This window comes from Rhinolophus sinicus, chromosome 16 (assembly GCF_057876585.1).
Source record: "Rhinolophus sinicus isolate RSI-liver-muscle chromosome 16, RSI-T2T, whole genome shotgun sequence".
Lineage (NCBI taxonomy): Eukaryota > Metazoa > Chordata > Mammalia > Chiroptera > Rhinolophidae > Rhinolophus > Rhinolophus sinicus.
The window spans coordinates 173,061,135-173,075,626 of NC_142516.1; the positions used below are offsets into that span (position 1 = coordinate 173,061,135).

Below are 14,492 nucleotides of genomic sequence, written 5' to 3' on the forward strand. Positions count from 1 at the left end.
CTTAATTTACATTCCATATGGCAAATAGTTTGTGTTCTACTTTCTAAACCATTTCAAAGCATTCAGAGCACTATATGGAACAATAATATCCAATAATGAATATTTAATAAATATCCCAAAAGTCTGTGTCATTCTTTCTGTCATGGAATATAATACCTTGTCCTATTTATTTTTAGAATACAAAACTCGTAAACATGCTATTTGGTGACTGGCAAAGGAGATATTTTGTGAAGGCTCTTTAATTTTCTTTTTTCCCCAAAGTATTTTGAGAGTGGATTGGGAATGGGGGAACTGGCAAAAGTGCTGTATGTAAGAATTTAGTGTATCAGACATCAAACTTTTAACATCAGACAACATGTTAAAAGTTTGCTTTTATGGTACAGAATTGTATTTTCACCTACACCAAATGTCCATGTTATCAATTTACTTATATGTACTTCCCAATCAACTTTCAGTTTCTGAGAAACAGGACTTGACTCAGGTTTTAGAATTAACCTTTCATTTAAAAAACATTCTTAGATATCTGGTTTCATGGAGCCCATTCTTAATTAATTTAACATTTTAAAATAAAATCTTTATGGAAAATTTTAGTTTTAGAGCCACTTCTCTTGCTTCAAATCAGGAGTACATTGCCTGGCCCACTTATCTGGTAATTATTATTTAAAAGAAAATTGCATTAAAAAAAGTGAAGCATCTTTTCTAATCATGAGGCTGTAGCATCACCGTTTTGCGATTAAGCAGTTTTTTGCAATATAAATCCTGCCTACCAATGATTTAGTTGATTAAAAAAATAATGAGGTGCATATCATCTGACTCTTTTTTTCATTTTGTAAATTTATTGATATAATATACATTATGTAGGTTGTTGAATGTGGTGATTCACTAGGAAAGTGCAAAATAAGGTCAAATTGGAATGCAGATGAGGTCATAAACTTTTAAAATAGTCAATAAAACAATTAATGTATCAGCAGCGTGTGCTATTAAGCAGCAATATAATGATACCACTGTTCACACTGGGGTCTATAAACAGACGAGGAAGCTGGGATCTGCACACATTTCACATGCATGCTGCAGGAAATACAAATGTGTAGCCTTGGAGTCATTGAAAGGACTCTATTTCAAATGTTTCCAAAAGCTAAAAAAAAAAAAAAAAAGAAAGAAAGAAAAGGAAAAGGAAAGAAATAACATATATATAGTAAAGCACACTTTGAAGGAATAAAGTGGAAACATACAAGTGTAAATCGCAGCCCCCTTTTTAGTTTATACAATAACTTTTTTTTTAAAATTACGAAACAGTATATCTTCATTGTAATAAATTCAAATAAAACTGAAGTGTGGAAAATAAAAACCTCTACCCTCTCCAATGCCATTTGTGGAGATAGGGTCTATTAATAGTTTCATTTCAATTATTCTTCAATTTTCCTACCTGGGATTATATGTGTATATCTATGTATTGATATACAGATAAAGATATATACCATGTATAATATATATGCCTATCTATATGTATTGATATTATAAAAATGCAATTGTGTACTTTCTATTCTGCATACTTTTTCTGTATTTAACTCTATTACGTGAATGTTTTATGTTTATCTTGAACATGTTAGAATGTAGCAAATCTTCTCGTGGAACGGTATATAGCCTGATATTCTGTACTACTGACAATACCTTGTTATATATTATTAGGCATCTCAAACCATCATGGTATTAGCACCCCTAAAAAACTTTGGAAAATCACTATTAATTGAAGATTCATTATAGAAATTTTAATAAGAGTTAGGTTAAATTCCTAGAATAAAACACATAACTAAAGGTCATTCCTTTCCCATCAATTGTGTAAATATGTCTAGTATTTGTACTTTATTTATTTTGAATATCACATCTTAAAGGCAGCATCAGGTTATTCTGGATTTTTTGAGCTTATTTAAAAGAAAAGATTATTCCATTGCGTTTGTTTTGTCATTATCATTTATTCATACGGTGTGAAGAAAATGCAAGAAATGCTTATGTTTCTGTTTTGACTGATGTGACGTAGAGAATTTACCAATGAAAAACAGACAATATGTTAATTTATGAAATTTTAGGTTATATTCATGGCTAAAGGGATGGATATAGTGGCTATTGACCAGATGAGTATTTATGGGTAGGCCTGACTATCATTTTTCTATACATTTTTTTTTATTCCTACTAGATTGTATAAAAAGTGTGCAGTATTGCACTGAAATGGAAGAGCATAATGCATCCAACTCCAACATTCAAATAAACACATATACACAGCTAAACATTTATTTTACTAATTTACATGCTTTTGTAATAGAGATAAGTCATTATCAGTCACCCTGCAGGTATTATTATAGAACTTGAACAGTAAAGCAGCTAAGCATTATTCAACGAGTAAGTAAATTTTATAACCAGTCATGCAAATAAGCTATATTGATGCCTGGTAGAAATATAGCCCATGAAATTTGATACAGTCTATGAATGAAGAAGAAAACAGCTCTGGTCTTGTTAGCAATAGAAATTTCAAATAAGTTTAAAGAAAAAGACATGTGTACAAGATTTAACTATATATACAATGCATTTTATTAGGTATAGCTACTAACTAGTTGGTAGGCCAAATTATGTAAACAATATTGATACGTAACATAATCATAACTTATTAACTGAATGAATTAACTTTAAATTATTTTAATAACCATTTAGGTTTTTTATTTTATAAATGCCCAAATGAACTTTTATATTCCTTCAACAGTAACTTTTATTACCAGAGACTGATCCTTGCACTATAATAAACAAGATAGAAAGAATATATATTCTTGTCAAGGTGAAGAAAAAATCAAAACAAAACAAAACAAAAAAACACAACAACTCATCTTGTAATAAGCACCGTAAAAAAAAGATAAACCTGAAAAATAATAGTAGAGACTGTAGTATACAATAATAGCTAGACAAATCAGGGACACTTTCATGAGAATATACAAGTTGAACTGAAATATGAATGATCTAGGCAAGCAATGATTTGGAGTAGATATGTTTCAGACAGAAATAAAAAGTGCAAAAAACCCAAGATGGGGATTCTCTTGGCAAGTTGAAAGAAAAAAGATACTCAATAGAGCTGGAATAGGAAGAGTAAGGTGAAGGGTGTGCTTCTGTAGAAGACCTTATCGGATAAACCTTTGGAACAGTATAGGAAATTACTAAAAACACAATTATCATTAAAATCGTGTGACCATATACAAATGTGATATTTTATGAAATAACTTACTGGTTATTTTGGTAAAAATATTCTAAATTTCTTTTTTAGAAATAGTTTTAATAAATATTTTCAATTATAATTAAATTATTCCCTTTTTAATTCAGTTTAAGTAGATGGATTTTATTTCCATCATTTATTTTCTTGAGTCCAACCGATGTGTGGTTCCATTTTAGTATTAAAGTGTTGAAAAATGTCTTAGCTTTTATCAGATCCAAATATTTTCTGTCTTCCCTTTTACAACTGAGGAAACCAAAGGTCAGAATCAGTGATTTTTATTCCTGGTATGAATTTTCCTGCTGCACCTCATGTGAATCTCAGTTATGGAAATACTCAAGAGATGGAAAAAACATGATGTTGTTTTGAAATTGCAGATTATAGATATCTTAAAAGCATATGACAATTTTTATGAGTACTTAAATGTCTGATTTAAATAATTCTTCACACAACCCTATTAATCCAGCCATTTTAAAGGAAGTAGTGAATGATTTGCTTGTTCTTGCTGTTATAGTAAGTGGAAACTGAGCTAGTAAAGAGTTTTTCTCAATGCTCATCTAATATCTGATCAAGTTACAATTTTATTTACATCTGTCTTCATGAAGTTTTTAATTTTGTTACTTAGTAAGAATATTTACATAGTATAAATATTTAGAAAAGGTATAAGATTATGGCAAGATATGTACAATTACGAGTACTTGTCTCTTGCTTATTTAGTTGGCATTTATTAGAATGTAATGTTCAGGATGAGAAATTTTGCAAAAAAATAGCTTTTCAATAGAATGAAATTCTTAATTACATTGAATTACATCAATGAAAACAAGTGGGAGTGTATAAGGTAAAATTTTATGATTTCTGTGCCAGAGCACATGCTAAACTCATGTTTTAATTTGAGAATATTTTTAAAGCCATCTGCTGCATCTCTAGTAATTGTGAGAATGCAATCAGTTCCCAATTACCTCCTCAAAAGAAGGATAAAGTAAAGCAGTGAATAATCCAAAAACTATTTATATTTGGCTAAATTACCTTTCTACTCTTTTTTTTTCTCAAAAGTTTTCTCACTCACCTAACTACTCACACACTCACTTTTTTCACAAATTGGAAATGAATGAAATTTTGAATCTTTTTTTTTTTTTAAGTGATCCAACTCTGCTAGATACTGAAGAAAAACAAAATATTCTGATAGTGAATAATCTGCAAATTTCATTCTACAAAGTGATGTATTTAAAATTTGTTATTTTTTTTCTTTAAATGTAGTGACCTCTATGAGCAGAATCTTTAGCACCCAAGGAAAAGAAGAATTCATGGGAATCAGAAAACATTCTGTTAAAAAAACATGGGGTGTCATTTTTCCCTTTTATTACTTAACACATGATTTTAATGTAAATATGTATGTATGAAGACACACAAATGTGCTACTTGAGATATATCTCTGTTACTGGATAGCCCTGTTAATTCTAGCAGGATCCCATTCAAGTAAGTCTGCTGTTCTGCAGAAACTTCTTAATTTACATATTCTTGAAAATACATAGGAGGTTATAATACTGTAGATATTTGTGTCTGCTAGCAGCAAGAAAAACTAACTCTGTCCTAAACAAACAAACAAAAATACAAACAAACAGACAAAAATATTGGCTCCCCTATCTGAAAGGCCAGGATGAACAGGCTTCAGCTATGACTTGATCAGTCACATTTCTGCCATTGTCCACATTGGCAGAAATGCCAATTTCTGCCATTGTCTTGGCTCATCTTTTCTTTATCTTAATATGTATCCTCTCGCTGGTTTCTCTTATGGTAGCAAAAGTGCTCTAAGAGTTCCTAACCTCCTTGATTGCACACTACCGGGAATATCATGGCTAAATCCTAGGCTTCCCGCTGTTTATGTAAGTTTAGTTAATTGATCTACCCTGAAACAGACACTGGTCTATGAATTGGATTGATTTACTCGTAGGCTTGGATTATGCCTCTGTCCTTAAATCAACTGCAATGTTAGGAGTATGGCTGTGTGGATTGGTAATATGTGATTTATAAAAATACTGATTGAAATATATAATTTGCTTCAGGGATATGTATATACATATATATGTATATATGTAAATATAATTTTTAAAGTGCTTCAATTATCGTCAAAGCTGTTATATTAATTTTATCATGAGAGAGTAACAGTTGTATTTTATTTCATTACTCAACAGCATTTTATAAATTAAATTTTAATAATTACAAATTTTTACCTTTTGCCTGAATATCAGTATTCACACAGTGTTTAACATTGATATTATGCTGTTTAATACAGAACATATTATATATCCTATTTTATATTAATATCATTTTAATATATATGAATATTATAGAATGTTTAATGTTCACACTATAGAATTGATACAAGACTATTACAAGTGTGCTTTTTCATGGAAGTTCTATAAATATAAACCAACTATTAATTATATTTTACCTGAAGGCATCTGCCAAATTGTGTTTTTGAGCCTGTGTAATTGGTAGCATTACTATTTCTAAAACCTTATATCAACTAGTTTTATTAATTCAGAAAATATTTATTCCCCCCCCCATATGCAATATACAGTCCAAAAGCTGTGTGAACAAGCAGAAAAAAAAAATCCCTTTTTTCCTTGATCTTAACATTTATTGGAGGGAGACAAACATTAAAAAGATAAACAAATAGAGTGTTGAACATTTTTAAGTGCCATAAAAATAAATCAATAAATAAAGCAAAGTAAGTGGATAGAGGCCAGGGTAGTGGGTGCAGATGCAAAATTGGTGGGTAAATAAGGATTCTGATAAAATGAAATTTTAACAGAGATGAAAAGTGAGGAAGAAGAAGTGCGGGAGGATCCTGGGTTCATGGAGACAGGTCACTTGGGGCACTGGTTGAAAAGTTCGATGTTTGCTGAAAGGACAAGTGCAGTGTCCTATACCGGAGCTCACTTGGTTTCTTTCAATCAAGAAGGGAGTCAATTAGGGGAAGAAGGTAAGTGTTGTGGGCAGAGTCAGCAAGGACTAGCCCATGGAGAACCTTGTGGAAGGTCCCTATTCAGACTTTAGATTTCATTCTGAGAAGGGCAGCTATTTCAGAACATACAGCATGAAGATGACATGATCTGACATATTTTAAAAGGCCTGTCTGGGCTATGGGCGGGGGGGTGCTTTACGTTTTATACTCAAATATTTTGGCTTTCAATGTACCACTCACTGATTCAGCAATTACCTGTGTCATCTCACCTAATTCTTACAACTCTATGAAGTGAGTACAAACTGTCTTTAACCCCAATTTACACATTAGATTGTGATGCTGTGAGAGGTTAAATAAAGCTCCCTGTGCTAATGCAGCAGAGCCAGAGGTTACACCCACATGTGCCTCTGACTAGAAAGCCCAGAGTTGCAAGCATTGTGTGGCCTTTTATCTTGTACCATTCAGCCTCTTCTGCACAGCTAATTACCTGGTCAAAAGCATATTGGCCTGGGGTAGTGCCGGTTTAATTAAGGGACAAATTAAACAGTATTTATTTTAGTAAACATTCATGTTTGGAACACCATTTGTTTCTTTAATAGAACAAATCAGAAGACTGTATACAAGGAAAACTTCTTATCCATTCTAGTTACTCTTATTAGTTTAGAACTTTTTTTTCTTAGAACATACTAAATATTGGGAGAAATATGAACTTTCTAATTATGAAACAAACTATGTTTACCTGTAGTTAAATACCACAATGTTAAACATAAGTGTATATCGATGCAATCATAACGAGCATCAAACAATATATGGCGTATGGTATCTAGATCACGTTTAAAACTAGAAAATAAGACAATTATTCAGAAAAAAAATGAATAAAATATTTTCCATCTGCATTCTTCTAAAGTTATACTCTAATAAAATTATTGGACTGTGTTATTTAAGCCAACTACCATTGTCATGGTCTAATTCATCTCAGGAAATACACTGCTTGCATCAGAGGCAAGGGGAGAAAATGCCATGATTCACATGAGGGCCCACATACCTTTTCAATGAAGCAATAGGTACTTTTTGTCTCACTTCACAGTTGTGATTGTAAACATGCAATTAAGGGTGGAGGAGTGGGAGATATATAGGTGGGTAGAAAGATAGATTGAAAGATAATCTCCCATACCATTTTATAAATATATACACACACACTGTATATGTATATGATAATGTGTGTGTGTGTGTGTGTGTAGTGTAATAACATAAGAGGTGAAATGACCATTTCCCCCCAAAAAAAAATCTCTTACTAAATACGAAATTATTTTTTAAATGAGGAACATTTTCACATTAATTATTATATTAAAGTTGAAGATGTATTTTTACTTTTAAAAACTCTATTTCACGTCTTCAAACGTATAGGTATGTATGTGACCAGATAACCTATTAGGTAATTGAAATGCCAGTGGTGACTAACACATTTGGTCTTTCTGAGTGATGTTTTTGGGTCATCATTTTCATGACTTCCGTTGGCCGTCACTAGCAGAAGTTGGGATTGGATTTTTTTTTTTTTAAGAAATTGTAAATGTTCAGATTAAAACTAACATTTTATATATACATGTGTCTTCTGATCTGTGTGTGTGTATATATATGTGTATATATATATACACATACACATATATATACATATATATATATATATATATTTATTTATATGGATATATAAAAATTTTACACACACACACACACACACACACAACCACAGCAGTTGGTGAATCCCATTCAAAAGGTCCCATTCAAACTGTTCACCAACCTATGAGGTAGGTATTGTTGCCATTTTGAAAAAGAAGACTCTGGTTAACTTGCCTAAAATATTTTAAACATAAACCTGTCTGACCCAAAAGTTATGGTTTACATACCACCTAATTGAAAAGTAATGATGTGAAGAAGGGAGTACACCTTTTAGGAAAACTGAAGTGGGTATAGAACTCCTATGACCTATCTGATTTGTTATATGCAAGAGATAAAGGGGGAGGATTCCATTTACCCTATTTGGTTTGTCATATGCAACCAATACAGCAACAAACCTAAAGTTTCAACCAAAGACGGAGAGAAAACAGCAATACACATATATTGTTTCCTAGCTACAAGCTTCTATACTGAGTGGGAGTCCTCTGTCAGTATACTTGTCCACTTCTCTAAACTTTTATAGAAATCTTAATTGATACACATAATATACTTGTCTCTTGTTCCATTAAGATATCTTTTCTAATAATTGTCACCCCAATAAACTTCAATTAAAAAAAAAGAAAAAGATATTTTTTGTCCTGTGATAACTTTTTCAATTTTCAAGTTTCAATAAAAATGTCTCTATTGACTCAATCAATGGGGCATGCAGTGGAACATACAGAGAATTTAAATGTACACCAAGACCAGGAGTTCGCATTGTTTTTAAAACAAAAACAAACAAACAAACAAAAAACATCTGGTATAAAGCATATATATATATATATATATATATATATATATATATATTTACATTAAGAAACAAATATTGCTGGGAGATTAAAGAATCAAAGTGTATTTTCTTTTCTCAGATTTTCTGCTAAAGCATACAGGTCACTAATTACTTACAAGGCAGGGTTTGGCACATGGTGCTCACAGCTGGCCAGTTTTGATAGAGGTAAAAATGATCTAACACATTTCTCTGGAGGGCATAGATGAGGTGAGGAGGGGGTATGATCCTTCTTTTAGGAGAGCCTGGGTGTAGGTAGTGCTGAAAAACAGCTTCTATACATTCATATATTTAACCAAAACAAAGAAGTCTACTTCCAATCCTATTGTTATAACGAAATATTGAATTATAATGTAGATTTTATACCTAATATTTACTCATGTTTACTTTTACATACTCTGTAATTCTGGGTTTTTGGTATATCTTGGGAGCACATTTTATAGGAACATGTGTGTTTCATAGAGCTTATATTATGGATTTGTTATTGCTATTGGTAGATAAGTTAGTTGGACTAATTTTCAGTTATATTACCTATGTCTTAAGTTTTAGTCCAATATTTCATGTTCATTTCCAACTTTACGATTTCATTTTATTTTAAAATACTTAATAGTGTTTGCAGTTAGCATTATGACAAATCAAGGAAATGGATGGACATATATTGTATTCAGTAAGTAACCACTTTTGATTTATAGAGTAGCAAAAATTCCATTAATGAGTTAATAAAGAAGGGAATTTTTTTTCTTTTCATAGAAATTGTATAATTAATTGGATCTTTAGGAAAATGAAAAAAAGTAAGTTCAAATTGGGTCAAGTTTTAGATAAGTAATTTTAGTAGTAATAAAAAATAAATCTTTTGATGTATATTTTTTGAGTATCATTTACTGCTTTTGGATGTCTTAGTCCTATTTTACCCTATTCTGGAAATTACTTTAAGGTCAGTATTTTATATACCGTGTTTCCACGAAAATACGACCTAGCCAGACAATCAGTTCTAATGTGTCTTTTGGAGCAAAAATTAATATAAGACACAGTCTTATTTTCCTATAAGACTGGGTCTTATTTAATATAATGTGAGACCAGATCTTATATTAATTTTTGCTCCAAAAGACACATTAGAACTGATTGTCCGGCTAGGTCTTATTTTTGGGGAAACACGTATTCTGTTAATAGATATAACATGTAGCGCATGTTTAAAATATAGTTAGTAGCAAAACACATGGAGCTTACTTTAAGCATTGTACAAAGGCTAACTATGATGGAACAAATATAACTTATCAAACAGCTTGGAACCAGTGGGTGTGTTTTTATTATTATTTTTTGTTTATTTTGTTTTTAATCTACCCTGGATTTCACCTTAATGCTCTTTACCACTGAAAGAGTTTTGCAAAAATATTTATTTTGCAAATATTTATTAAGCACATGCTGAGTGTCAAACATTAAGCAAAGATTTGGATATAAAGTAGTCAAGAAAACATACATATACACATAATTCTTTCATAGTTAGCAATTGTACAGTTTTAAATAAGTGAACATGCCAAAAAAATATATGATTACAAATTGTGATAAAGTTTGTAATGGAAAATTAGAGGAGATGAGAAAGGATAACATGATTTACTTTAGATCAAAACAGGAAAATTGTCTTATCTGAAGATTTCATTTATGGATAGAAATTTCTAGAATACAGCATAATGGATGAAGTGGTTAGAAACTATAAGGATATGTTGGGCAAGATAATACATATTTATCTTATTTTAAATTAAACTTATTTTAGATAGAGTACATGATTCCATTATACTTTTATACGACTACCCTAGCCATCTTGTATGAAGTGGACTTGGGCTTTGCTTGTTCTTGGATTGTGGAGGTGGATGGAGAGAGAGAATGAGAGAGTGAGAGAGAGAGAGGCTGTGTGTGTGAATATGTTGTATAATCACTCTCACTTCTTGGTGGATTGGGTGGGGCTTTTGAGAGATATGTAGGTTTTAAAATGACTTTTGTTTGAGGAACATAAGCAATTGAATAATCAGTATTGGCATTTTTTGTGATGAAGAGATGAGGCAAAAACAACTTGTTGGGGTATCAAGTTAAGATAGATGAGTAGATAGATAAGTAGATAGTATAAATGCACACACATTTATATCTTTACATCTATCTATCTATCATCTATCTATCATCTGTATGTCTGTCTGTCCATCCATCCATCCATCCATCCATCCATCCATCCTTCCTTCCATCCATCTATCTATTTGTCTGTGTATCTATTTATGTAGATGTCATTACCAAATAAATGGTATTAAATGCATTAGGAATAGACGGCACCACCTTGCTGGGAAAATAGAAGATAATTACCCCAAGCTGAGCTGTTAAGAGATTCTGTAATCAGTAGTTAAATAGAAGGGAATGAGATAAGAAAGAGAAATAGGTATATATATATATATATATCATAGAAGATAATAGCTTAAAATAATAAAAAAATTACAAACTGTGTATGGCTCTCTGATCTATGACTTCTACTCAGGCAGACTGGATAAATATGTTTCGTAAATGGTGTGGAAAAATTAAAATAAAAACATGTAAACATCGTATAATAAATTTTAGTTTATAAGCAAATATATTTGCACAAAAGGTACCTTTCAGGAATTCATGATATAGCATGTTAGATAATATTATCTATTGTTATTATAATCATACAGATATTACAGGAACTTTTATTTTACAGATAGATAATCCTGAGCAAGAAGAAAATCCATGTTGTTGTTGTTTTTATTCCCCATATTAGGTTTGCAGAACAACTTTACCCTAAATATGTTATAAACTCTATCTGAAAATTAGCATTTAAATGGACTCTTAAGTTTCAGCATATGAAAATAGGTCTGCTGTTTTTTTCATGGTTAATGACAGCAACCATTACATAACCAAAAGCTAAGAAAAATAATAATACAAGACAAAAACATAAATACCTAGATATATACATCTAAACCACCTTTTCTATATTTGGTAAATTAATCTTTAATATGTTACTTTAATGAAAAAGTTGGATAGCTTAGGCTCTTTTTTCCATTTATGTTATTAAAAGTTTTTAGAGTATATTAGGCTTTGGACAGATATATAGATGAATTTAGCATTTTTTCACTTCATTATTGACAACTATCTGGATTATGTGCTTCCTGCAAATATTGCAGTTTTTAAAATCAGGATTCCTTTCATTGCACCATAGCTATTTTCTATAGGAAATGTGGTGGAGTGGAAAACTTTCAGTGAGAAGATCAGATCTCACCAGAGGCACTATTTCCCAGCACTCCTTTCTGGTAGAATCTGGGTTCCTAGTGGAAAAGATGCTGCTATTAGGATGATCTGAAGTACTCTGGAGAGAGACCTTCTGCTCAGTTTCCATTCAAGCTGGAACCTGCTATGACAGTTGTCAACAGTGCCCTTTCTGATGTTTCCCAGTTGTGTTCCATTTAGAATAAGTGCTTAAAGAGACACCTGCTAGGAAAGCCAGAATAGAGAAGCTGCATGATTCTGGCAAACATATGTAGACAATAATATCTCTTTCCTACCTTGGGCAATAACTTAATAAAGCCTTTAAGACAACAGAATCTTAAGTAGTCATCCTTTTTGTTGTTGATGAGAAGAAGGGAGATGGATACCAGCATCGAAACATTCTTTGTGTGCCTACAGCTGTGATCTGGGCATTGCCACGCTTTCCTGCTGCTATGACTCTCTAGCCATATGCTGCCGTTTAAAGTTCAGCCTATGATTCAGGCTACAACCTTGTGAAATTGGCATATAGGCTGTCATCACTGCACTCTAAACACCCTGCAAGCCAGATTTTTCTTCTGTCTATGAAAATTAGACAAGCTCCTTAAAGTATCAAGCATATAGATGGTATGTTTTCTGACGATATAAAGAGAGGTATACAGTTCAAGAAGAGTGAAATATGATTTATTGATATATGGTGGAAGTATGAAATATCTCAGAAATGTATTAATAGAATAAGAAGTAAAATGACACACCCCAAACCTATTACAGATTTTAAGTGAATAGAAGAAAATGATACTCCCAACAAATCATTTAAACGTGGTAGATTAGGTGTTTGGATCATTGTGGTTGGGGGGCCATGACCTTTCAGAATTTTGGAATTGTCTAAATGGGAAACAAAAATGAAGAAGTAGGTTCAGATTTTCAAAAGAAAAGTCTTATGTTTTGGTCTTTATCCTCAAGAATTACAAAATAAAAACATGATAGTGCAGATGGATCTATAGGTAAAGGTAAAAGATACTCTCTTTATTCCCAAACATCGTATTTGTCCTTTTTCTGTTATTTGATTGCAGATAAAATGTAATATCCTGGACTGCCTATAGGTCATACAAACAACAAATGACAGTTTGTATTCTGTTTTCTCACCTTCCCTGACTTCCAGCTCAAGGGACTTGCCGCTAACCATAGCACTGTCTGCCTTGCCTAAATATTGACTTCTCTCATCCGTATTGGTCTTGAGCTGTGCTGGGTTTACTAAGTTGCTACCCCCAGTAAAATACAGTATACATGGGAATAAGGCATGTGACTTACCTAGGGGGATCTACGGTTTATTCATGAAGTCAAAAATAATTTGAAATACAAGGAGTTATTTTACTGGTAAAATTTCAGGCACTGAGAGCATCCATAGAGGAAATGAGTTTTAGCCAAAGGGCCTGTATAATCCTCTGCAAATATTTCCATATAAGAGCTGCCTAGTGGAACTTTAAATAAATCTCTAGTTCATGTGTTCTTTAGATGGACTGTTTTATATGCATGAGTACTTTGTCTTCTATGCAGTTTTCTGTTAATTCTTTAAGATCAATAACCAACATTTTCCCCATAAGTTTAAAACAAAAAAAGTGGGGAAAATAATTGTTTGTAACTGAAATGAAATTTGCTGGTGAAGGTATTTTAAGATTGAAAGCTGTTCATTAGATTGAGTGAAGTAGCCAGTAGGCATTAGTCACTATGCATATTTTTCCTTACAGGACAAACAGAATATCTCCTCTATCATTTTGTACATGGCCTGTCTTTCAGAGGAAACATTTTTCTTACTGCCTTCTTTCTCTCCCACAGTCTTAATTCCTCATGTTTTTTTTTTTCTTTTTTAATGCAGCAAAAACTCACTTCTTATAGACTGTTTCATTTGATTATCTATCACACTGATTACTGAATTGCTCTTCCACACAGTTTTATTTAGAAATATATTACGTTTCATTCACTATAAAGATGCTTTTGGAGGGAGATGATATCATAGCATTCGGTATATAAATATATTGTCACTTACCATATCTTATTGCAATTATTTTATTTCCTCTACTACACTAAGATCTCCCCAAGGTCAGTACATTATTTTTGTATTCCTGGCACCTAGTTATCTAGTTCCTGGCACATAGTGTGCACTTAATAAAGGTTGGCTGAATGAGAACATTCATGAATATAGAAATGCCTTTTGAGTGATTCTTTAATTTCTTTGTCCCCTCTTCCACCTACGTTTGTTTATCACTGCTCTAAGTGAAATGCTCTGCATTGATTAATTTTTTCTGAATTTCTCAGAAGCAGCTTTCAACTTCCTAAACAGTAGTTTTTCCATTTCTGCAAAGGGGTTAAAAGCATGCTTTGCTAGCTGGATAAACTTGGGCAAGGTAGTTAACCTATCTGATTTTGTTTCCCTACCTATAAAATGGAAATAACAATACCTATCTACCCAAGTGCAATAGTTTTGGATTAAATAACTGCACACATACAAA

The 14,492-nt window shown here is 31.9% G+C and overlaps 1 protein-coding gene across 7 annotated transcripts in view; it reads left to right on the plus strand.

The window, feature by feature from the left end:
- The window catches only part of PCDH9 (protocadherin 9), a 918,924-nt gene that overhangs the window by 230,570 nt on the left and 673,862 nt on the right, over positions 1-14,492 (plus strand). The window lies entirely within an intron of this gene.